This window comes from Sminthopsis crassicaudata, chromosome 3 (assembly GCF_048593235.1).
Source record: "Sminthopsis crassicaudata isolate SCR6 chromosome 3, ASM4859323v1, whole genome shotgun sequence".
Lineage (NCBI taxonomy): Eukaryota > Metazoa > Chordata > Mammalia > Dasyuromorphia > Dasyuridae > Sminthopsis > Sminthopsis crassicaudata.
Window position 1 is genome coordinate 539,991,581 of NC_133619.1, and position 25,878 is coordinate 540,017,458.

At 33.4% G+C, this 25,878-nt stretch overlaps 1 protein-coding gene across 4 annotated transcripts in view; it reads right to left on the reverse strand.

The window, feature by feature from the left end:
• The window catches only part of CNTN5 (contactin 5), a 1,627,773-nt gene that overhangs the window by 1,172,566 nt on the left and 429,329 nt on the right, over positions 1-25,878 (reverse strand). The window contains exon 3 of one of the 4 annotated variants that reach the window (XM_074304446.1): positions 19,008-19,131. The exons of the other annotated variants lie outside the window; for them this stretch is intronic. The gene's annotated coding sequence lies outside the window, so the exon portion shown is untranslated. The remainder of the gene's footprint in view (positions 1-19,007; positions 19,132-25,878) is intronic. 4 annotated transcript variants of the gene reach the window in all.

Genomic DNA, 25,878 nt, shown 5'->3' on the forward strand with positions numbered 1-25,878 from the left:
GTGTTGCTAAAACAAGCTAATAATCAAGGGCATCACAGCTTCGTGCAGTTTAAAAATTACTGATCTTCACAACACATTTTAATTTATAATTTAAGATTCTTTTTATGAACAAATTCTTGAAGGTTTAAATATGAGTCAAAGACCAAAATATGCTACATTTTCTTTAGTATTGCTCCTTATCTTCCAACTCTCCATAACACAAATTGACCACTCAGACCTAGTAGTCCACTTGCAGTCCATCAAACATTCCATTTCCATTCCTATTTCTAAACTTAGGATCTTTACCTAAATCATCTTCTTGCTCCTATGTATATGGAGTCTTTCTCTGGTTTCTGGGTTCAGCACAAGTCTGATCTATTTCTAGGAGTTTAGCAAGCTAAGAGCTTTGTGCTTGTACCATGACCTGGATTTCTTCTTGGTAGGTCTCTCCCCCTCTATTATCTTGGGATAAAGCTAAGTACAGTTATGTGATCTAAGCATAAAACTTGGGGATCCAGTTCTCAGAATGTTCATGTTCTGTTACCACCTGGATCCCAGGACCTTAGCAGATTCAAATGTCAAGGAACTGAGGGTTTTAAGAAAGGCTATTCCAAATTCATATCTACCAGAGTTACCCTGCCTCAGGGATCCAATGGATCTCATGACTTTTGGAACATAGAGATCTAAGCCCAGTGTTCTTTATCCATGACCTCAAACTCTAAAATTATTCTTTATGATCATAATTTCCTTCCCAACCATTTCTTGACTTTTACTATCCCTTTTTACAATGGTCTCTAATCCTTCTGTTCTGTGATTTCCCAATCTCAAATACTACTTTGCTCTCATTCTTTTCCTTTGAATGTTTTTTTTTTCTAAATACTTAAATGCTTCCACCATCCCCTGTTCTTTACTCCTAAATCCTACTAAAATCTTAGTAGATGTCAACACTAGATCTGCCTAGTACTCTATAAAAGATTATCTTGAGATTTTTTTCCAGGGCATCACAATTTAAATGGTGAAAACATTTTAAATAGATTGCTCAATTTAAAATTTTGTTAATATGTATTTCAATGGTCCTTCAGTAGCACAAAAACTAGCTAGCAAAAATTAGATGAATGAAAAATCTATCAGATGGTACTTATTTTTCCTCTTCTTTTTTCTTCTCCTTTCCCTTCCTTTCTTTCCTCTTTTTCCCTACAGTGGCACATCAAGTTAGGTCCTTCCTCAAAGTACCCCCAGAACAGGTAGGGAATACACTGGGTACCAAGCCTGGAATCAAGATAAGAAGTCAAAAAAAGAACAAGGAATAATCTTTGTGAGTTCAAATATATAGCTTCAGATATTTACTAGCTAGATGATCCTTGCTAAATCACTTAAGTCTATTTGCCTCAAGTTCCTCATTTGCAAACAGGAAAAGGAAATGGCAAATAATTCAATATCTTTGCCAAGAAATCTTCAAATGGGGTCAACAAAGAGTCGGACATGATTGAAAACAACTGAGCAACCAGAACGATCCCTCCTCTGAGCCAAATTGCATTGTCAGGTTTTTCCACACATATTTTCCCTCTCATTTTTTCTTGGGTTTTTACATTACCAGATTTATCTTATTCTCTTTCCATTTTCTTTTTTACTCTCCTCTCTTCTACATTGATTCCTTGTTCTTTTTATGACCCCTTAAGGGAGGTATTTTGCTATGATTCATGCCTAATTTTTTTAGAAACCATTCTTTTTGCCTTGGCAAGTAGTGTTAATAAGAACTTTTCCATTTTGTTTAAGTACTATTTTAATTATAGTTGTCTGTTGTTGCCTTACTTCTCACTATCAAATTATAAGCTCTTTGAGGGTTGGGCTTGTGCTATATCTAAACTTCTTATCTTGTAACAACACAGTGCTCCATGCAGAGAAGACACTTTGTTTCCTAAATTGAATTTTATTCAATTATAGAATCATAGAATGGCATAGCTGAAAAGGATCTTAAACACTAAATAGCTTTCATATATATGAAAATTAAATCCAGAGAAATTAGGTGACTTGCCAAATATTAAAGTTAATTGTTGGCAAAGTTAGGATTAGAACTTATTTCTAGAACTCTTACTCCAGTCCTTTTATAATACTTCCTGTTATACTATCCATCTCTATAAGTAGAGATCTGCTAGGAGAAGAGTAGCACAAGACAAAGGATCAATAAATTCAAATAGGAGATAAGTAAAGGAGAGGACTAGGCAGAAGTTTCCACATAGTCCAACCATAAAGGAAGGAAGAATAATGGTCTATCTGATGGAATATTTTAAATTTTTATGTATATGGAGTCAATTAGGTGGGGGGCAGCTAGGTGGCTCAGTGGATAGCACCAGCCCTGAATTCAGGAGGACCCGAGTTAAAATCTAGTCTCAGACACTTAACACTTCCTAGTTATGTGACCCTGGTCAAGTCACTTAACCCCAGCCTCAGAAAAAATAAAATAAAATCAAATCAATTAGGTGTTCCATACTATTGTTTCATTGTAGGTTGGAGGACTACAAATGCTTTCTATCAATATTTTCTCAATTTCAATGTGTTTGAACACTGTATTATCCTAGTGCAGTTATGGTTTTACTTAGAAGGATAACCTTAAGTCACATAATTCATGAAAGAAATAATCTGTTTAGGAAAAATGAATAGTCTCATAATATCCCTTAGATATTAGCTCTTAATAATAACATGTAATATAATACTTAATGACATTTAAGTGGAAGGGATATAAAATGCAATAGGTAAACAATATGTACCACTTCCCATGTTTTTGGTAGATTAAGGTGAAGAATATCTAGGAAGAAATTTAAGCATCATTGAGACAGAAAATACAGTGGAGCAAGTGCACTATGAAGACAAAGAAATTGTCTTACTGTGAAAATGTGGGATAATTCCTCTTCCAAAGAGGGACATGACTATTAATAGACTTTAGGCAACTGAAGAAAACTGAGGATGTATAAAAGAATGCAGAAAGAATATGGGTAGAAGAAAGGATGAGATGATGTGTGCCTGAGTTTTTAAAGGTTTCAGGGATCTGCAGAATTGAAAGGAATTGAGGTAGATTCAGAATGTGCTAAATTATGCTATTGGTGAGCTGTATACTGAGAGGTAAATAAAAGTTGGAACAAAATTTTATATCATAAAGCATTCAAGTTACTCTAGGTAATAATGGAGGACAAAGGGTCAGGACAACTATTGAGAAAAAGTTAAGACAAATAAAAAATCTCCAGTAAGCTAACTTCTTAAATCTGTGGGAATTGGACCAAAGACAGGAACATTTCAAGTCCTAAATGAAAGAAAAAAAAAGTGGTAAAAATTTCTGAGTACTATCTTAGATGAAAAAATGTCAGTAATGGCTTTTACCAATGTAAACCTGATGTTAAAGCTACATTCTACTTCATGTAATGAATCAAACACGAGGGGGGGAAAGGAATCACAATAAACATAATTATAGAATCAAAATTAAAAGCAAAATCATGTTATTCTTAATTTTAATTATCTGTGCACACACATAAACACATACATCACAAATACATGGGTACAATCGGTCCAGTAAGCAGAATATGCTCTGAAAATTGACCCAGAATTTGAAACTTCATTTAAATTACTGTGGTTGCTAATAACAGAGGCATCTTGCAAACTCCTCGTCTGTTATTTTATATTAACATTAAAAATTCCAAAGTTTAGAATTATGCAGATGATGGCTCTGTGATATTTATTTTTAAAATGCTAGGTCATCAACATTATTATTAACAACAAATAATTATTTAGTCTCTTATCATGTGTGAGGGACTCCTACTACTAGAGCTACAAGAGGACAGAAGATTTCTCTCACTTAGCTATTATATCGGGCTCTCTCTTCCTCATCACATATTAAATGGTTGGCAATATCTTTAGTTATCTGACCTCTCACTTTTTTTCTTCCACAGCAACCATCCTAATACAAGCATTTATAATTTCCAACCTAAATTATGTAATAGTCTTCAAATGAGCTTTATTGACTCCAATTGAAACCACTTTCCAACACATCTTTCATAACATTTCTAGAGAAATTTTTGTGATGCATTTCTCTGATCACATTCTTAAAGACTTTTATTTAAGACCTAATTAATGTTTCACTTTCTATACTTTGGCCCTCAACTGAAAAATGGCTTTTCATCTCAAATGTCTTTCAGTTGTTTGCTAGAACATCTCCCCTACATTCTCCTTTTTACTAAAGTAATTGAACCACATTTAGTTTATCCCCATTAGAAAATCAGATCCCCCAGAGAAGGGTCAGTTTCATATAAATAAGCCTTTGCATCCTCATTGCCTACCACAATGCCTTATGCATATATAATATGTGACTGTGTGTGATTTGTCAACAATGACAACAAAGAAAAGACTCCATGGAAGAGCTGGATGTTGAAAGGAGAACAGGATTCACCTTTATGTCTTAAAGTACCTAGCTTTCCCTTAAGTAGTTTCTCTCCTACATCTCTTTTTCTTAAGATCCCTTTCTCCTAGAAAGTCTGTTCTAAGGTTCTACCTCATATTGTTAGTGCACTTTCCCTCCCCAACTTATTTTATATTTACTTATCTGATATACATGCATACATTAATATGTATACAAATAGAAATGTGTATACATAAATGTTAGTGTGTAGATATTTGTGTTCATATGTATGAGTTGTGTACACATGCATATTTATGTGTACAAATGCATGTGTGTGTGTATATAGCTTCTTCCAAAAGAATATAAACTCTTTGTGGTCAAAAACTATCTTAGTTTTTATCTTAATATTCTCAGATGTTAACAAAGAATAATAATTAATATTTGTTCAATTGAATTGAACTGCAGTAAAAAAGCATAAAAAAGGGAATTCCATAGAGTTTGCTCAATGCATTAACAAATTCAGAGAAGTAAAAACACAGTGAACTGTGACTAAAGATATTTTATTAAAAGGGGAGGACTGAGATAGGCTGGGGGGAGAGTCAGAGACTAGGCAGAGTTAATACTGAAGAAAAGCAGGCAGATGAATTAGTATCACCCTGTTGGCCCCTATAATGCACACCTAATGGCAGGAATAGATTCAGACAAGGCTGAATAAGCTTGTAGAATATTCTCAAAGACTGAAAGGACAGGGCCTTCATAGAATCCTATTGAATAATGCTACCTGTGCCAGAACTCTTGGGGCTGTATACTATCCTGGCCACAGACACATAAGACATCTGGGAATTAGGTGGGGATGGACTGCCACAGATACCATCTGCTTTCTAGGCCACTTTCCAATGAATGCTCACATACCAGCAGAGAATACCAAAACACACAGATAAGCACCTGAAACAACAGGCAAGCTATCTTAATACAACTAAAGCCTTATCTTCTTCTCCTTTAACATTTAATCATTCCGTATTTACAGAATGATGAAGGGACAGCTTCTTATACAAAGTACTTATGCTGTATCTTTTCTTCTCCCTCAATTTACTGTTTAAGCATCTTGGCAAGAGTAGAAGTGAATGACCACTCATGTTATGAATTGTCCCTTTCTATAACCTATCAAAGAGTTATGTTATTTCTCCTCTATCAGGTGATATATATATATATATATATATATATATATATATATATATGCCTATATGTACATATATATTCAGCTTATACACAAATACAAATACACACACACACACACACACACACATATATATATATATATATATATATATACATACACACATATAGGGGAGGGAATAGAATTTTAATTTACTTCATTCCTTCAAACAATAAAAACATTCTACAATGTATATTTTGAGAAATAGTTGTTATACTGAGATGTTAAATAGCTTGTTCAGGGTCACCACAGCCACTTGGTGTCAGTGGTGACTCTCAATTCTGGATCATCTTGATTCTGAGATATGCTTGCTCACCTCTGCATTTAAAACTACTCATGTTATCATTTAGTTTTCTTTTGTTTATTTATTTATTTATCTATCTATCTATCTATCTATCTATCTATCTATTTATTTATTTATTTATTGCTTTAGGGTTTTGTTTTGTTTTGCTTTGTTTTTGGTTGGGGGGAGCAGTTAGAGATAGAATAAGAAAAATATTCCTTATTTGAGAGAAGCTCATACTTGATGTTGGAAAGATGTAAAGTTGTGGAAATGCTATAAAGTTGGACCAGGTTCATGGAAGACCACGGGGGAAATGACTGACTGTAGGGTGCTTTTTCTGCATCTTTTTGTTCCTAACTTGAAATGAAGAAAGAAGGACTAATGAAGAAGAGCTGGCATATGGAAATATATGGAAGGTCATTCTCAATAAGCCTGCCTAGAACTCATAAATGGCAGTCTTAAGAAAGTGGTTTAGTCTATTTTCCTCATTTTAAATGGGAGATATAGATAATCATTCTACATGAATAAAATTATGAAGGTTATTCATGTTTAAAACATTATCCTTTAATCAAATGCACAAGGTTAACAATATTTAATTATGCATTAGGGGAAAAAACATGGTATAGTGAATAAAGAGCTAAGTCAGAACAACCTGAGTTCAATTAGATCTAGATATTTGCCACCTGTGTGATTCTGGGAAAATCATTTAACTACTCTGAGCCTTTGTGTCTTCATTTGTAATTTTAAAAAGGAGGATAATAATAGTAGTGTGCTCATAGACTTCTTGTAAGGATCAAAGGAGATAATGTATGTAAATAAATCTTATGTGCCATGTGTTAACTGTTTTTCTTAGTACTATGAATGATCATTGCCTCAGAATGTATTTTTCTTTTTTTTATTATATATATATTTTTATAATATTATCCCTTGTATTCATTTTTCCAAATTATCCCCCCTCTCTCTACTCCCTCCCCCCATGACAGGCAATCCCATACATTTTACATGTGTTACAATATGACCTAGATACAATACATGTGTGTAAATACCATTTTCTTGTTGCACACTAAGCATTAGACAGAATGTATTTTTCAAACACAACATCTCTGATAGCTTTTTCAAAAGTCATAGAGAAACCATTAACTGTATCAGTGGAAGAAGCACCTTTACTTACATCTGTGAAATCAGAGTTTATTAAAATAAATACAAGAAAATATTTTATTAAGCATTACTAGGTGTGAAGCACTCAGCTAAATATTGGGAATCAAATAGAAGAGAAAAACAGTTGTTGCTCTTAAGGAATTCACACTCTACTTAATATAATGGAGGATACAGCACATAAAAGAGGGTTCAGTTTTAGGGCAGATAGAAAGGCTGAGTGGTCTTTAGACTGAAGAGGCAAAACAGAATATAATGAAACTTCTTTAGTATCATTTCCATTGATTAAAAATAGATCTGTTTCTGATATTGAATTTTGTGCAGTGCCAAGCTCTCTGGAAATGAAAACTTTAGGGCTACATGTTAGATGTGAGTGGGAAGCTATTCCAACATTTTTTCACCTGGATATGTGATTTATAGGTATTAGGGCCATCAAATGAGGAAATTCCTTGCAATGCAGATTTACATCTATTCTGCAAATAATAGTCTAAGATAGTTGCCAGGGGATAAAAAGTTAAAAGATTTGCTCAATATCAGCCAATCAGCCAAATAGTGTTAGAGGCAAATAAAATGAAGCCAGATTTTTCTGAGATCAGCTTTTTTTTTTTTTTTTTTTTTAAGCTACACTAGGCTAAGCTACCTCCGATAAATATTCACATACATGACTATAATATTACTTGTATTCAATTAAACCAGGTATTTCTAGGTTCATTTACATGGAGAAGAAAAGGGCTTTATAAAATAAAGGAAAGCATCTTTGAAAATTTCAGATACAAAATCCACCCGAACCTAGACACTCAAGACTCTGGTTTTGTTTGTTTGCTTTTTCTAAAGACTCCCTTAGTTCAGGAGCTCTGCAAGTTGAGCATTACACCACTCCCCTTTTTATTCTCACTTTCAAAGGCCAATTTCATATGGCCATAACTTTCCAAAGACCTATATTACTTCTCCTTCAGATGATTAATAACTATATTTAAAAAATGACTCTAGAGTTCACGTTTTCAACTTACAAATGCTAGCAACTATTTTACAACCTGTAGTCTTAAAGAGAGGATTGTGGAGCCAATTCATAGCAGCCCTGAGAGCTCATTGTTAAATTTTCAATGTGAAAATTTATGCCTCAGAAATTAAAAAGGCAACAAAACAAAACTTGTTTCATTGATTTGTTGATTATCTAAATTTAAAGTGATGGTGAAAAAGATAAAAAATATAAATTAAATTTAAATGTGTCATGAATTATTTTCCTCCCTCCCTCCCACTTTATCCCTCCTCCCCTTCTCCCCTTTCCCCCTCCCACTCTTTTCTTCCCTCTCTCCTTCCTCTCTCCCTCCCTCCCTCCCTCCCTCTCTCTCTCTCTCTCTCTCTCTCTCTCTCTCTCTCTCTCTCTCTCTCTCTCTCTCTCTCTCTCTCTCTCTCTCTCTCTCTCTCTCTCTCTCTCTCTCTCTCTCTCTCTCCCTCCCTCCCTCCCTCCCTCCCTCCCTCCCTCCCTCTCTCTCTCTCTCTCTCTCTCTCTCTCTCTCTCTCTCTCTCTCTCTCTCTCTCTTTCTCTCTCTGTTTCTCTCTCTCCTCTCTTTCTTCTCTCTCTCCCTCTCTCTCCCTTCCTTCCTTCCTTCCTTCCTTTCTTTCTCTCTCTCTCTCTCTTTTCTCTCTCTCTCTCTCTCTCTCTCTCTCTCTCTCTCTCTCTCTCTCTCTCTCTCTCTCTCTGTCTCTCTCTCTGTCTCTTTCTCTGTCTCTCTCTCCCTCTCCCCTCCTTCCTTCCTTCCTTCCTTCCTTCCTTCCTTCCTTCCTTCCTTTCTCTCTCTCTTTCTTTCTTCCTTTCTTCTCTTTCTCCCTTCCTTCTTTTTCTTTCTTTCTTCCTTCATTCCTTCCTCTTTCCTCCTCTTTCTTTTCTTTTTTTATTTCATTCCATTCTCTTTCTTTTCTTTTTTTCTTTATTTCATTCCTTTCTTTCTTTCTTTCTTTCTTTCTTTCTTTCTTTCTTTCTTTCTTTCTTTCTTTCTTTCTTTCTTTCTTTCTTTCCCTTTCTTTCTTTCTTTCTTTCCTTTCTTCTTCCTCCTCCTTCTTTGAAGCTCTGATTACTAAACATATCCTGGCCCTATTCTTCCCTTCCCACTCTTGCACTTGGAAAATTACTTGGGCAAGTCCCCTCACTTTAAAAAGGAGAAAATAAAGAGCAATTTGCTTCTATTGTCTTGCTCTCTTCCATGAGATTCTCATCTGGAGTATGAGATATAGATTATATCACTTAGATTATTGGTTGTCCTTGGAGTAGAACAACTCACACAAAAGAAGGAAGGGATTTTAAAGACCTGAAAACCACTCAGTGTCTTAATGTCTTGCCTTATATGAAATAAAACATACAAAGCATTTTAAAATTCTAAAATACTATATAATTGCAAATTGATATAATTATTAATATTATTATAGTTTTAATTAAATTAAAACTTCTGTTGGCAAAATATGCCAAGGACACTTGAGATTTGCTATTCATTACCAGAGATACAGAGAGAGAAAATATTTGTACTCTTCTGTACTATTGATTAGTCAATACACACACTCATACACACACATGTTTGTTGTGCCACAGTTCTCTTTAATTGCTCTGACTCCGTTTCCCTAATTGGTTCTGCCTCCGTTTCCCTTATTGTCCTGACTGAGTTTCCCTGAGTTGTTCTATCTCAGTTTCCTTAACTGTTCTGCCTCAATCCCCTTAGTTGTAAAACCCCTCTGTGGTTCATTAAGACTGAGGACCATTTGCTCTAAGGTTATAAATCGTCAATGTGAGGCTCAAGATGAGGGGGAGATCAGACTTCCTGGCTCCTAGCTCCTTCTGCCCTCAAGAATTTATGACACTGCCCCCCTCTAAAATATTCCAAAAGATAAGACTATCCCAGATACTTCATTAACATCTTTACTTCTGTTTATTCAAATATCCTGACTCTGGCTTTTAGTACGAATTTATAGCCTTCCCCCATCCTGACAGAACCAAATGGTTCTGTAAAAACTTTCGAACTCTTTTTCTTTCTTTGTTCAGAAACATGAGGACTTGGGATTCTCCCATTCGTCACTGGATACTTTGAGACCAGAGTCCTGTACAGTCAATTAAACTCTCCAATTAATAAAATATTAAAAACTCTCTAATCTTTATCTTGCCTCAGTTTCTCTGGCACTATAAGTTGCTGACAGGCACCAGGAAAAGTAGTTTCCATACTAGGAATCCATAATGCCAAAGATATCACAGGTCTAGACCGTACCATAATATATATATATATATGTAGCTGTTCATTTTTTTAAAATGTGATTTTATATATATATATATATATATATCTATATATATATCTATATATATATATCTATATATATCTATATATATATATATATATACTATACATTTAAATAAGTCCTAGAAAAGTCCAAGACCTCCTACAGGATGTACATTGCACAAATTCTAAAGAAAACCATGTATATTTGAGTGAATAAAAAGGGAATTATAAATAGTATCCATAATGATATTCAGTTTTACTGAAAAGAAAAGAAAATTTAGCCCTTATTGTTTCTCTCCTTGGCTATTTAGTGATGAGTTGGAGTGTGATTTTTGTTGTTGTTGTTTTCCTCAGTTGAGTCAAACCTCTTCAGTTTTGTATGTATAAATACTCCAGAATTAAAACCTTTGGCAATGAATTTTGAAACTGTTGCTTTCATTTATTACCAAATAAGCTCTGCTTTCTTTCAAAAACCTTTAAGCATCTACTTCTTAGCTCCTATTTTGTAGGAAGTACCTCCTTTCCTGCTACTGGCCATCTTTTCTTCTTTAAAAATCACAACCTTATTTTTATTCCCAGATGTAAAATTAATAAATTATTTTCCTCTGGAATAGAAATTTTTCTGTATACTCATAGAGTCTTTCTATACACCACTTCCTTTCACCTCTATCTTCTGCAAGTCACAGTCAGCTTCCTTCTAATCTGTTAGTCTTTGTTTTTTTTTTTTTTTTTAAAGGAATTCTATGTACTTGAATATATATTGCTTTGATTTCACAGAAACCCTCATCTTCCTTCTTTCCTCTAAATCTATAATTTTATCTTCCTGGTCCATTTTCATCTTTTACATATCTTTCTCTTTTCAAGGACTCCCCTCAACAAGTGCCAGACGCTGTGCCAGCTCTATTTATACAATCCACATCACTATGGATGTGTTGTTTCCCCTCTATTTACAGAACTACTTTGCCTGCTCACTCTAGTTAATTTAGCTGGCTGCTAACATGTGAATTATCCTTCTTCTCCTGCCAGATTCAAAAGGATAGTACCAAAGAAAATTTAAATTCCATTAGAATGAGCTCTGTTTTCTTTTGTGAGTTTGACATTACCCAGAGTATCTTCTTATCATTCCTATTGGCAAATGCTGCAACAATGATGAAGTTAACTAGTAGAGTTGCTGGATCAAATATTGTAATTATTTTAAAAAGCAACAGTAGCATTGATCCTTTCTGCAAAATCACACCATGATTCAAAACTTAAGCATTGCCACTTATTTGCATTCTCTCTTCTCACCTGCCTTTTTCTTAGTATGAATAAATCATCAGAACAGATGGTAGAAGATTATCAATAAAAGGCGTTGTTAGCCTCAGTGTGAATCTACTATACTCAGTCAACATGGATTGCTCCAGCCACCTGCTCATTTATTACATTCAAAACAACTCATTTCCTGTTTTAAGCATTCTGTGGTCAAATTGTTAAGTACCCTCACTTAAGAATCGACTTACAGAGAAATTATTCGTTGGGCCAATAAAGTCTAGAATTTATAATATCTAAATTACAATTCACTGTTGAAATGAGATGTCTTCACCTTCTATGTTGTTAAGTCATAGAAATGATACTCATGACTGTGGCCTCCCTTGCTTCCTTCAAGTTGCAGCAAAAGTTCTGCCTTCTAAGTTAAGCCTTTTTAAATTGCCCTTCATGCTATTGCCTCCTCTCAGTTAATTCTTTTCAATTTATCCAATAAAGTTTGCTTGTGCATAGTTGTTTGCATGTTGTCTTCCCGAATAGACTATGAAAGATTGTCTTTTGTCTTTCTTTGTATCTGTGGCACTTAGCAGAGTGCCTAGCACATTAATATGTTCTTAACAGATGTTTATTAATTCAATAACTCACTCCTGACATTTTAACAGTAATTTTGCTGTTCATTTTAAAAATGTGATTACATATGTATATTTACATATACATATTTAGTAGAATCAAGTCAGAAATGGCCTTCTTGTTAATATGGGGTAAAAGTGGTTTGAAAGTTACACTAAAAAAGAAATGAGTTGTCACATATAAACTAATAATATTCTGGGTGATGAATTTCATTCAAGAGATGCATAATAGTTTACAGGTAATCATGTTTCACTTTGGAAAAAGGAAATATGACTGAATAAAAATTCATAATGGTGATGAACTTAGAACCAAATCAGAAGGATCTTCTGGCATAAAGAGTCCCTATGGGTCATGGATTTCAGGCCTTTAATCTCACAGCTGATTTAGATGTGAGCCTCTAAAATTAAATGGCTTGCCCAAAATCCCAAAGCTATTTAAGAGACTGAATATGGATTTATTTATTATTTTTTAAATGAAATAAACACTTCTTTCATATATAATACTCAACTACAGGCACTAAAGTGTATGTGGGGGGATAGTGGTGAAGGGGACAAGGTCATGGTAGCAGTTACTATAATGTACAGTGGTCTTCTGATAAATTCTTCATTTAGGCATGCAAGTGATTCATACCTCTCACAAGTTAAACCGGCATAGTTTAAAAACCATGATTGGGATCCAATGATCAGGGAAGTATATACATAATACACATATATTACATATGATTATGTATCTAGTAATTATATATTACTACATATATAATATACATATATAGAGATGAGACTAAGGAACTAGAAGTAGAAGGAGGGAAGGAAAAGATATGGAATTGTTTTATAAATTGTTTTAAAATGTAAATATTTTTAATACCAGACAATTCTTTTCTCCCCAGCATATGTTTTATTTATTTATTTTCTGGCAAATTAAATTGAATGTATTAAAGCCTCCAATAAATAGCTAGTGGCATACAGACAGTTGAAAAACACTGAGGAGGGCACACAATTGCTGCTTCTATACTTGGCTTATAATTTACATAACAGAATGAATCCACAAAATATAGATTAGATACACAAAGTATTATACCAGAAAAATTATCTTGTCATCATGGCATTTCATCATAATGGCAAAGGAGGTAGCAAGATACAGCAGATAAAGTTTTGGCCTTGAAGGCAAGAAGACCTGGGGGCAAATCTCAGCAATAGTTTCCTATGTTGATAAAAATCAAAGAGAGTTCCCTTATTACTATGATAAAAGAAGTTAATACATAACATCATAGAATTATGTAGTTGAAAAAGTGTCAAAGTTAACTAAACACTTTAGTTCAACAGTACATAATCAAAGCATCCTGACTCTCAAATCACTTAGTCACTATAAACTTGAGGGCTAATAGAAGATTTAGCTTGAGGCTCCTAAAGATTAAAAGAGGGACACTGGGGATTTAGTAGGGAAGCACATTAAATTCATTCACTTATTCCTAAAATATGTGTTTACTGCCTAAAATGTTCAAGGATCAACAAGGAAATTTCAACTTAAATGTGAGCATTCCAAGGAGAGAAGAAGCAAGAGAAGAAAAACGGAAGAACAATGAGGAAAAGCATGTATTAAGATCTTATATGTAGAAAATAAATTTCTAAATCCTGGAGAATACAAACACACACACACACACACACACACACACACACAACTATGCAAATCTCTGACTTCAAAAATTTACATTCTAATAGGAGACAGACAATGGAACATAGAAGTATAGTAGCCTAGAATGAATGTTTTTCTTTTCAAAGTTAAAGTTCTAAGAAAACAGAGGATAGATTAATCATTCCCCATCGAGCAATAATAGAGATAATTTTAGTGTGGTTCAAGGATCCATACCTGGAGATAGGAAGAGAAGAGGTAGTAAAATAAAGCACAGAAATTCCCTCTATTTCCAGAAATAGAGTTTTTCATTGTAAAGAGTAAATCTCCAGGACATGTGTTCTTCTAGAACTTAATTGATGGGACATTAATGAAAAGGAGGTCCTAAAGATCACTCTGTGATTTTATTTTCTGCTTAAGTGACAGGAAGGAAAGGCATTACTAATAGAAATAAAGGGAAGAATGAATTTTGATAGTTGATGGGTTCAGTTTAGACATTTTGAGCTTGAAGTGCTAGCAGAATATTCAAGTGGAGATAATCAAATGAATGCTGGGATGGAAGTTTGGAGATCAGGGAAGAAGTTGGAATTGGAGTATTAGAGTTGAGTAACATCTATGGAATGTTATAATGTAAGTAATCTGACTGGGTGAGAAGAGCTAAATAATAGAATTCAGAGATTGAAAATACACTAGAGATAAGAACAGAACAGAGAATACAACTCTGAGAACGTCTAAATTTAGGGGGGAAAGAGGACAAAGAAAGGTCACTGAAAATGTCAGAAAAACTGTATCCAAAAAAGGTCAATTACTAGAAAAATACAATGCCAAGAAAGGCAAAGAGTGAGAAGATAACCGTAGTGATCTTTTGTTTCAAATAGGACAGAATAGTCCAGAAGAATGAGAATGAAAAGGTAATTTAAAAAGGTTTGGTATAACAGATTACAGCATCTTGAATAGAGCAGTCCTCACATAGTGTAGGAAGTAAGGCAATAATTGCTAAGTAGTGATTGAAAAGTGAAAGCAATGAGTATAGAGGACTCTCAAGAATTTTATCACTGAAGGAAAAGGAGTATAGTCACTCAGAGTGGTAGCAGAATAGATGTGAAAATTTCTTATTTATAGATAACAAAAACTTTAGAAGGAAGAAGAGAAGGGAAAGGAGGAAGAGAGAGATTGAAGATACTATAAAAAGGGAATGTTATAAAGAAAACTTCTACACAATAGCTGAAATATCAATAAAAACAGTTACAATAATATAGAAGTAGGACTCTTTCTGTGAAAGCAAAGATTTTAGAAATGCAAATTAAGACAACTCTGAAATATCATTACACACCTGTCAGATTGGCTAAGATGACAGGAACAAATAATGATGAATGTTGGAGGGGCTGTGGGAAAACTGGGACACTGATGCATTGTTGGTGGAGTTGTGAAAGAATCCAACCATTCTGGAGAGCAATCTGGAATTATGCCCAAAAAGTTATCAAACTGTGCATACCCTTTGACCCAGCAATGCTACTACTGGGCTTATATCCCAAGGAAAGGGACCTGTATGTGCCAAAATGTTTGTGGCAGTCCTTTTTGTAGTGGCTAGAAACTAGAAAATGAATGGATGTCCATCAATTGGAGAATGGTTGGGTAAATTATGGTATATGAATGTTACGGATTATTATTTTTCTGTATGAAATGACCAGCAGGAGGAATACAAGAGGCTTGGAGAGACTTACATCAACTGATGCTGAGTGAAATGAGTAGAACTAGGGGATCATTATATACTTCAACAATGATACTGTATGAAGATGTATTCTGATGGAAGTAGATATCTTCAACATAGAGAAGAGCTAATCCGATTCCCATTGATCAATGATGGACAGAATCAGCTACATCCAGAAAAGGAACACTGGGAAATGAGTGTAAACTGTGAGCAATTTTTTTTTGTTTTTCTTCCTAGATTATTTTTATCTTCCGAATACAATTTTTCCTTTGCAACAACAACAACAAAATTCGGTTCTGCACATATATATTGTACCTAGGATATACTATAAGTTATTTAATATGTATGGGAATGCCTGCCATCTAGGGGAAGAGGTGGAGGGAAGGAGGGGAAAAACTCGGAACAGAAGGAAGTACAAGGAATAATGTTGTAAAAAATTACCTATGCATATGTACTGTCAAAAATGTTATAATTATAAAAATTAATAAAAAATGATAAGGAAAAAAAGAAAAATATTTGCTACTTTGGGAATCTCTTCCTTTGATATAGTATGTTATGATCAAAATGGAATAAAAGTTTTAAAACAAAATTAAAAAAAAAGAAAGCAAAGATTTTAAGATCTGTGAAGAGTAGTTTTTAGGCAGCAAGTACAGGTGCAATGGCTTAGTTATTGCCCATTAATTAAGATGTAAGGTTAGTGTGCAAAGAGTAAAAGGCTAGTCATGGTTGAGAAAGTGTTTTTTGGAGAAAAAAACTGTAGGAGGGAAATGATGGAAAATCTACTAAAGAAAAGTAATAGGGTTCCTAAGAAATCTTGAAGACCCAGCTAAGGTAAGGAAAAACTATAACTTAGAGCTAATGGGCTTAATTTTGTTATTTTTTTCATTAGCCTTTAGGGTTCAAAGGAAAAGAATCAGAGAAAACTTGTGGAGGAGGTTGTCCAAAGCTAACGAATATTTTAAGTATTATGAAAGGGGGAAAAAAAGGTAGTAAGAGAAGCATTACTATTGCTAGCTAGAAGATAAGGGTTTGAAAAACAAATGAAACCATAATAGACCTTATACTCAGTCAAGCTCTAATGGGAGTACTCTCCATTTTTGAGCACCACAGTTTAGAATTCTCTATAGAAGATTTCTTAAGAGAGGCAGTCAGAATGATGAAGGGCCTTAAACCCAGGCCATGTTAGAGAAGCATGATACTTTTTGGCCTCAAAGTTCTTTATAAAAGTCCTTTATAACTGGATGACTTATTGGCTTAGAAAACCACTTGTTAGGCATGTTATAGAAGGGATTCTTATTTTAGGTATGAGATGGAAATAGATAACCACCAATTACACTTCCAAATATGAAATTTTAGATTTTATGATATTGTGACTTTGTTCATCATGAAGTCAGAAAATTAAAGGAGAACAGTATGAGTAAAGACTAGTAAGGAGTTAAGAGATCAGAAATTGTTGTCATAAAAGAAAAAAAATAGTATCCAAACAGTACTTCGGGAGGGGGTAAAGTTGTGGTTAATTTTAAGATCTTAATTATGAAATTTTGAATTACATTTTCCTTCAAAGCTCAGCTCAAACATGTCCTATAAGAAAACTTTCCTGATCTGCTCATCTACTAGTGTCCCAACTCCCCCCAAATAACTTTTTATTTATTATGTAAATACTTAATTTGTACTTTTTGATTTTGTGAAATTAACCTTGAGGGAAGGAATTCTTTTCCTTTTTGTTTTGGCTTGATATGCCTAGAACTTAGCACAGAGCCTAGCATGTAGTAGGAGACAATTAGTAAAGACTTAAGAATTGACTGGATTTTTGTTCTTTTTGCATAACCGGAACTGTATCAAAAATAGAAATATCCCATCCATATATATTTCTGACAGAATAGAATATAGGGACACTATATTGCTACAGTGGATATAGTGTCCCTATATTCTATTCTGTCAGAAATATCTTGAAATTATCTGATTGGTGTAAATTTTCTCACTATTGTGACAGCTTTGAAGAGCTCCATAGAATACAAATTTTTGCTTACTCCTGCATTGTGGAATAAATTCAAAGTCTATGGAGTTGCATATTTGTTATAGTTTTCCAATCACATCTGTATATCATCTGGATAACATGGACCATTTGTAGCTTTGTTCTCAAATATCTTCAACTGTGTATTATGTGAAGAACTATTATAAATTATAAAGACAGAGATGAGATGCTTTTCTCAGGATAAAATAAGTTAGGGTCTAAATAACATACCTACTGGCTATTGGTGAAAAGAATATTATTGTCATCTGAAAAGGGAGAGTGGAATCTTTACTGACCACAGTCGTGCTCCAAGAGCTGTTCACAATGTTGGCTATTTTAAACTGCTCACTATTTTAATTTTTTTCACTGCTCTATCCTTGGAAGTGTGAAATGAAATGAAAGTGGTGGCATACCTGACCCTTGTTGAGCACAGTCCTTGAACAGAATCTTCCTGCAAAAGATGTAAATGGGTCAGGCAAATAAAAAAGGTAGTTCAACAGAATGAATAAAGGCCCTTCAGTGAAATCAGTGTAAGATATATCCAAATCCAAGAAACTCTTAAAGGAGAAATGTACCAGAACATCAAAGTGAGACTTGTATATGACAGATTTTTAAAGAATTTAGAGCTAGAAAATATTATAGTGATTCTTCCTGGCTCACAGATAGGTAGCATGAGGTCCCCAACACTTTGGAGTAGGCAGAACCAGATTAAAATGTAATTACAGAATGTTTAAAAATATTGATAAAAATACAATAAAATCTAATGCTAATTTGTGTTCTTCTAAGTGACATGTAGTAATGATTCTATTTGAATTTAATAGCACTGCTATTCCAAGTCACTGTTTTAAAAAGTGAAGAAAGGGGAACTCAGAGAAAAGAAAAGATTTGCCCAAGAGCACAAGAGCCAATAAGATTCAGAGCTGAAATTCAAACCTAGGCAAGTTCTATGCTCATTCCACTAAACCATACAAGAATTTGGAGCATGGATCTATAAACTGAAGCCTGTTGAACTATATGACACTATGTGATGGTCAATTGAAGTAGCTAAGTAGCACAAGGGATACAAACCTGTGATTGGAGATAGGAAAATATGAAACAATAGCAATGTGAACCTAGAGACAAGTCATTGCTAGGTACATAGAATAAAAGGAAAATGAATGGAAAGAATTTTTCCTAACAAAATCATCTTTTCTTAATTCATACTTAATTCACAATAACAGTTGTGAGCACATGTAAAATTGTATGACTACATATAGAGATACAGGACAAAAATTATTACTTTTCGATGGCACTGAAAACTCCTAGAGTAACTGCTTCTGCCAAATCTAGAAAGCTCAACTGAGATTTTGAAATATGAATAGGTACATCATACTTTATGATATCTTCAAAGAATTAGAGCTCCTAGGATCATTTCTTCAAGATTTAACTTTAAATTAACATTTAAGATTTCTTCAAGATCTAACATGATTTAGAATTAAGACAAACTTTTACTTACAATTTATTTTTTATTGTATTTCTTGAAAGCAATTAATTTAATCATTGCCTGTACAAAAGCCCATGTTTTCAAAATCAGCATTCCTCTTGGTTATGTAGTTTCAAATCATGGGCCCCAATAACTTCTGAAGAATCAAAAGAAAAAGGAAAATGGTCAGTATATGTAGGATCTGTCAAAGTTCATAGCTAATGATTTCTTTTGTGTAAGAAGGTATAGAAATTATTGTACCTTTTACAGGTTCTGGTGCTGTCTGATGAAACACTATAGTAGATTATAGTTATTTTTGAAACTAATAAACCATCTGAGCATTTTAGCAGATCATTTTACATAAGAAACCCTGAAAGTAGAATCTGATTGGTTAAGTTTCAATGAGTGTTCTAAAAAGCTTAAATATGCTTTAATGCTAATATAATCTTACAAAAACTGCTTATAAGCAGCAAACAATTTGCTTGCATATATTCAGCTAGATAATTACCCATAATCATTTGGCTCATTTGCTTACGTATCTTTTCCCTTATGTTAGTGTGTCATCAAGGAAAAATACAAAGAAAACAGATTTTGTCTGTTCATTTTACCATGTAAGCATGGACATCTGCAGGACAGTTGTAATTGACAAAATTCAAGGAATATACCATAGTAACAGGAAACAAAGGGGAAGGAACAGAAGAGTGGGAAATGAACCTATACTAAGGCAAGGATGCAGCAGAAATTTCCTCTTATAACCTGATAGACATGTATATAACATAACACATTTTAAAAGAATACTTTGGAAAAATAAAACTAGAGTTGAGATTCTTCTGCTCAATGTGAAGTGAATGAAAAAATTCTTTCCATTCCTCTATTCCACCCTGTCTATTAGAACAGAAGCCTATAGATAGATAGATAGATAGATAGATAGATAGAGATAGAGATAGATAGATATAGATATAATGATAATTTTATAAATGAAGAAATTGAGGGCTAGAGAATTTGAATGACCTAATCAGGGTGCAGAAGGCTAATAAAATGCCAGTTAGGATTGACTTGTTGAAGTGAGGGTACAACTGAAATTACATAATCTAAATTTATACTGCATTCAGGAAGCACTATTTCCTGATTTTCTCCAGTTTTGCTCTGCAGCAAGTGACTATGAACAAAGGCTGCAGTTATTGGGAGTAATCCAAGGCTAAGGTTTGGCAAAGCAAGATAAGTAGGATAACAGGGAGAAGAGGGAAAAATTACACTGGTTCACAAGGAAGTTAAAATCCAGAATAAAGAAGAGTATATAGCCAGTATGAAAAGTATATGGAGGATGGGGTAGATTGTGGTGATGGTGGTGATAACCCTGTGAGGGAACATGGGTTTATGTTACTAAACTATTCCAAAAGTTAAGAACCCATACTTTAGCTTTTTTTTTTTTTTTTTTTTTTTTTACAATGTACAGATGTCCTTGAAGTATAAATGCTAAATTAATTAATGATTTCATTATGCCTATTTATCTTTGGGTAAATTGTAAGGGTTATATATAGTATGTTTTTAATAAATATTTACTGAATGAAAGTAGATCAAGAAGTTAGGTAGTGAAGTAATTAAGTATACAACAAAAACTGTTTTATTTGTGTAGTCTTTGTGTTTAATCATCAAAATATTATTAAAGAGATATGAAAATGAGGTAAAGACATGGCAAATGCAGAAAACTTCTTTTTTAAAAATTGAATTTTATGTTAATTTCAGTTTCAAAGTCTGTTTCTTCTCTACTACTCCTTTGAAGGCAAGAAAAACATTCTGTAGAGGGCCTCCTATAGTGGGTAAACTCTGAGTAAGGTATAAGATCCTTCAGCCCAGAGGGAACCTGCTGACAATGTCTGGTTTGACTGCCCATCTCCCTTATGGGGTCTCACCCTTCTGAGAAGTCAAGGAGGGTATGACTACCTGTGTTCTACTTGAAGCAAAGAATACTTACAGTAAGATGCATTTACATATCAATAGTAGGGTGTCTATAGTTAGCACTTGCATAGTGTGCTGTAGTGCTGTAATGTTTCTCTCCTTGGCATATGCTTAGTGTGCTATAATGACATAATCATACTAAAGTATTTAAGGGCTGAGAGGACTTGAAAAAAACGGAATCCATCTTTGACCATCCTCTTGGCTCTCCTGCCTTCATCACTCCTCCACTAAGACCAAAAACTCAGGCTGGTCCTGAGATCCTCCAGAGAACTATTCCAGATGGCATATTTTGGTACCCCAAAATGGGGGCTCTAGAAAGCACATTACAAAAGTCTGCTACAAATATGTGCAGTCATGTGAGACATTAAAAAGAAGAAAAAAAAAAGAAAGGAAGGAAGGAAGGGAAGAAGGAAGGAATAAAGGTCCTCTATTCTATGTATTTTTGACAGATCTAAGTAGATTATTAGCAAACTGATGCTTATTATTAGCATGGTGTCATATGTTGATATTTATCTGCCTTTAGAAAAATGATCTGAAGCAACTATGGGTTCTTTATGGGAGATATTCTTCACCTTCTGCTGGTGACTTAGGCCCATCCCTTTCCATCATTTAGCCACTTATCTCTCTGCTCATTATTAACCTAGAGCCATCTGATGGTAGTAAATAAGTCAAAAAAGAGAGAATAATAGTCTATTCAAAGGTTATGGCAGTAGACATGGGATGGCAGCGTAGAGGGGACAAGAACCTTGCCCTGAATTTGGTGGTGATGGTCAGGAATATTCTGATGCTGTCTTTGTCTATCCCAAGACACTTCTGTACTTCATCATTCATCTCAGCCCTCTCATGCAGTGCTCTGGGTTTCAGAATGACCTGTCAATTCTCACTCAAATCTTCAAAACTATCTTTCCTTCATGACATGAAAAGTGGGTTAATTTAATATACTTGAATTTCCATATGCCTAATACTTTTAATATTTATTATTTTTATAATATTTATTATATTATTTATAATTATATATATATATAATATATATATATATTGTATTATTATTTATTTAATAAAATACTTTTTTAAAGTTTCTGAATATCTTTTTGTTAACCAGACTGAATTTGTAATTGGTCAAATAATTCACAAAGATTGGAGTGAGTAATGGTTGGGGTCAGAATGCTCCTTTACATCACATCTCTCAGTCTACTCCCATTCACATGCAAGGCATGTATCTTTCTTCAAGAAATGGACAAGAGAAAATCCCTTGTCTGTGGGGTTGGGTGGTGTCTGAACTCTTTAATGTGCTCTCTAAGTTTCTACAGCTTTTTTTTTTCCCCTCTTAGAGACAGGGATCATAGGATGAATGATCTAGAGGTGGCAAAGGTTTGAGGATCCATCAAATCCAATCATTCATTTTATGAATGAGAAAAGTGAAGTTTATGAAGGTTACATGATTTGCCCAGGATCATAGAACTAATAAGTATTAGAGGTACAATTTAAACTTGAATTTTCCTGACTTCAAATACAGTGTGCCATCCAGTAAATTTTGCAATTAAAAAAAAAATCAAAATAAATTCCTAGTCTAGTCTTCTCCCCTTAAGAGAGATAACTAAAGTTTTTTTTTTTTTTTTTAATTCTATAATTTCTAAAATTCTAACGGGAGAAGGTTAAGAGGACTATCTGCTATCCCTGCTAAATCAAGTGCAGTAAGAAAGGCCAAGATTTTCCTTACTTTGCCTCCTATTTCTTGGTGACAAAAAGTACTTGTGATGCCAAGAATCTTCTCAGAGCTGAGACGGAGGCATCCCCAGCCAGAAAAAGACAAGATCTTCTTGTATTACAGGCTGAAGAAGACTTTAAGAAGTCAAAAAGTAGCAATTTTGTATTATTTTAAAACCAATTTTCTGTGACCTTAAAAAAGCTTAGTCTGATTCAAATAATTAAATATGTATTAGATTAATTTTATTAAAATGTTCACTTGATTACAACATTAACTTATGTGTATATATGTATATATGTACATATATATATATATATACATACATCATATATTCATAATTGCTCACCATACAATGGCCATCCAATCATAATTTAAAACGGAAGAAATATTATGGTTTTTTTTTTCTTAAAACCTTAAGAACATCCTTAGAAACAGGGACAGACAGAAAAAAAGAGAGATATCTATGATGTTAAAAATTGCAAACATATGAAGAAAAATTCAAATCACTAGTAAATCTACTAACTCCAATTTTCTTATAATTGGTTTCTCTCGCCTCTAACTATTCTCATATCCAATATAGTATATAATCACTGTCAGAATCATCTGTCTGAATCATAATTCTGCTCATAAGAACATCTTTTAAAAAGTATTTTATTTTTTCTAATTATATCTAAAAATAATTTTAACATTAATATTATTATTTAATTGTGAGTAACAAATTCTCTCCCTCTCTCCCTTCTTCCCTGAAATAGTAAGTGATATATATTATACAATACATTAAAATTTTGATAAAAATAATAATAAATGAACAGAAAAAATTAAATTTGGATTTCAAACCACCAAAAATAAAATCACACTTAAGATTTTAAATTTAAAATCACATTTTAAGACTTTAATTTATTTAATATTTACAACAAGACAATTTAGAACATCTAGCTATATTCTTTCCAAATATAGTCTCAACTCTTTTTCTCTTGATACTCAGAAACCTCCTCAATTTTGGTTCCAAATTATCTTTCCAATTTTAACTCCCATTCTTCCAGTTCATAAATTCTATATTTCATTTAAACTAGGAACAGAGTATATATTGCATATACTCTCTAATCTCCTACCTCATGTCTGTAGTTCATGCTATCTCTCCTGCTAAGAATACCCTTCCATAAGCTCCCTTTCGTGGCCTAATTCAACTGTCATCTCTTCCATCAAGCCTTTTCCAGTTTCCTCAGACAAAAATAATCTTTACATCCTGTGAAATAAAATTATATTATATTTATCCATTCAACCAATATAATCCACTTATTAATTACTTACTGTGTTACAAAGCATTATAATATATATTTGTGGAAATGGATTCCCATTTTCCCAATTTATTTCAGATTACATGGGTGATTTCAGTGCAACTTTCTAAGGGCAGGATCCATATATTTGTATCCTTTATAGTGTGCTTAACAATATTCCACACCTACTTCAGTATATTCAATCTTTGTTGAATGTGTAAGTGAACAAATGAATAAGAAGCTCCAGAAAGCAAATAATAACTTATAGTTAGGGGGAAGTTAAGAAAAGAATAGATATACTTGGAGATCTGTGCAAGTTTTAAATAGCTTTATCATCATTATCTTGGAGAAGTAATAATGAAAATAATAAAAACCAAAGCCAAGAAGGATTATTGTTTGTTTCCAGAAAAAAAAATGCCAAAGTATTCATTATCCATTAATACCTTCCACAGCATGTGTTCAATTGTTGAGTGAAAGGCAGCTGGAAAAGTGGTTGTTAACAGTCAATGCTCTCTAAAAGTAACATTTTCCTTTAGTATGAATTGAAGCAACATTAACTACACACAATATGGAGTTTCCCAGAAATGCAGTTAATGCTCATTACTGCCAATTGCTTGAGGAAACTTTCTTTATGAAGGAGATGGAGACTTGCAATCTATACACATATACCCTCTGCACAAGGAAAAGAAAAACAGAAATCTAAGCATGAATGCATGTTTATGACAGTCTGAGAATAACATTTAACTCTATGTTTCCAGTGTTTAGCACTGTTCTTGGCACATAGATGGTGTTTAATAGGTGCTTGTTGATTGACTGATTATTCAGATAATCTAATGATAGAATTAACTGCACAAGGACATCAAATGTACTTTTTCTATATAAGGCAGTTCTTCCCTTGTAGCTTAAAATATTGATGCATTTGAAGACTATTAGCAGTGATGCTGACAATATATTAAAAAAAAAAACAACAACAAAAAAAAAAACAAAAACAAAAAACTTGAAACCTTAAAGAATACCCTGTGATGTAATGTGCCAAAAGAAATGTCAATTTGGATGTGGCTTTTTCAAATACACTCCAATGTGTATTAACAGAATAAAATAAAAGGCAAAATGATGTGGTATGGCTTGGTGGGCAGTATTTACTGCACATTTTAGATGAATAAGGATGCTCCCATTACAATTTTATAAAGATTTTTTTTAAACCTGAGTCTGCACCCATTGAAATTGATCATGTTATTTAAACAGCTTGAAGGCTCAAATTTAGGCAAGATCCTTGAGCGAAAATACTGCTGATTTTCACAAATGACTATTGACTACTAAGAGTTATAAAAGTCTATTGTCTTGATCATGTGTAAATGCAAGGTTGACAGATAACATTATTTATAATCTACTAGAATTCCCTGGGATTTTATTTAATATTTACCAACAAGGCAATTTAGAACATCTAGTTTAACAAATATTTTTGGTCTACTTATAAACTAGGTGTCTAGGATTTAATAGCCCTGAGCTGGCTGAGGGTGAGCAAAAAGTGATTGTTATATATGAAAGAATAAAGCCACAGTCTTAAAGAATCAACATGCCTGCTATCCAGATAATGAATATGTCAAGTTCAGCTGCACAGGCAGTTGCTAAACTGATGATAGATAGAGAGACAGAAGACTTAATACTATTTACTAGAGAGATGTTATGTCAATCTTTTCAAACATCCTTAAAGTCCTCATACTTCTATTTTTTTTTTCTCCACTTAACTCTCTGAATGATGGTTAGACTAACTTTCTAACATTAGCAAAGCAGATTTTTTTTTGTTAAAAAGAAACAAGACAAAACATTTCAACAATTTCACCCATCTGGAGATCACTGTAAGCACAAATCTTTTTTATAATTACATTTCTTTCTAAAATGAAAATTCAAATTCAAACTTATATCCATAAAAAAAAAAACTCCTTGAGAAGGATGTCTA